Source organism: Ictidomys tridecemlineatus, unplaced genomic scaffold, assembly GCF_052094955.1.
Source record: "Ictidomys tridecemlineatus isolate mIctTri1 unplaced genomic scaffold, mIctTri1.hap1 Scaffold_122, whole genome shotgun sequence".
Classification (NCBI taxonomy): Eukaryota; Metazoa; Chordata; class Mammalia; order Rodentia; family Sciuridae; genus Ictidomys; species Ictidomys tridecemlineatus.
The window spans coordinates 415,585-416,916 of NW_027521114.1; positions in this window are offsets into that span (position 1 = coordinate 415,585).

The window sequence follows — 1,332 nt, forward strand, 5'->3', positions numbered from 1 at the left end:
GAGAGCAGAGTTTAGACATTGAGTAGCAAAAGGACTGTTACAGAAAGCAGAGGTTGGAAATTGGGGTGCAGAAGGACAGTTACAGAGAGCAGAGGTTTGAGACTGGAGTGCAGAAGGACTGTTACAGAAAGCACAGGTTGGAGACTGAGGTGTAGACGGATAGATACAGAGAGCAGAGGTTGGAGACTGGGGTTCAGAAGGACTGATTAAAAAAGTAGAGGGTGGAGACTAGGTTGTAGAAAGATCGTTACAGAGAACAGAGTTTGGAGCCTGCGGTACATAAGGAGTGTTACAGAGAGCAGATGTTGGAGACTGAAGAGCAGAAGGAGTGTTACAGAGGACAGATGTTGGAGACTGGGTGCCGCAGGACCCTTGCAGAAAGCAGAGGTTGGAGACTGCAGTGGAGAAGGAATGTTAGAGAGAGCAGATTTTGGAAACTGGAGACCAGAAAAATCTTACAAAGAGCAGATTTTAGAGACTGTGTTGCAGAAGGACTGTTGTAGAAATCAGAGGTTGGAGACTGAGGTTCAGAAGGACTGTTACAGAGAGCAGCGGTTGGAGACTGGAGAGCAGAAGGACTGCTGCCGAAGGCAGAGGTTGGAGACTGAGGTGCAGAAGGACTCGTAGAGAGAGCAGATGTTGGAGACTGGGGTGAAAAAGGACTGATGCAGAAAGCAGAGATTGGATTATGGGGTGCAGAAAGACCGTTACAGAGAGCAGAGGTTAGAGACTGCAGTACAGAAGACTGTTGCAGAGAGCAGAATTTGGAGACTGGGGTGCAGAAGGACTGTTGCTTAGAGTAGATGTTGGAGACTGAGGTGCAGAAGTCCTTTTATATAGACCAGAAGTTGGAGACTGGGGTGCAGAAGGATCGTTGCAAGGAGCAGAGCTTGAAGACAGGGGTGCAGAACGATCTTACAGAGAGAAGTAATTGGAGACTGAGGTGCAGAAGGAGTTTAGCAGAGATCAGAGGTTGGAGACTGGCGTGCAGTAGGATCATTGCAGAGAGCAGAGGTTGGAGACTGGTGTGCAGAAGGGTCGTTCCAAAGAGCAGAGGTTGGAGACTGGGGTGCAGAAGGCCTGCTACAGAGAGCAGAGTTTGGAGACTGGGTTGCTGAAAGATCTTACAGGAGCAGAGGTTGGAGACTGAGGTGCAGGTGGACTGTTACAGAGAGTAGTGGTTGGAGACTGGGTTGCTGAAGGATCTTACAGAGAGCAAAAGTTGGAGACTGAGGTGTAGAAAAACTGTTACAGACAGCAGAGATTGTAGACTGAGGTGCAGAAAGACTGTTACTGTAAGCAGAGGTTGGAAATTGGGGTGCAGAAGGACCG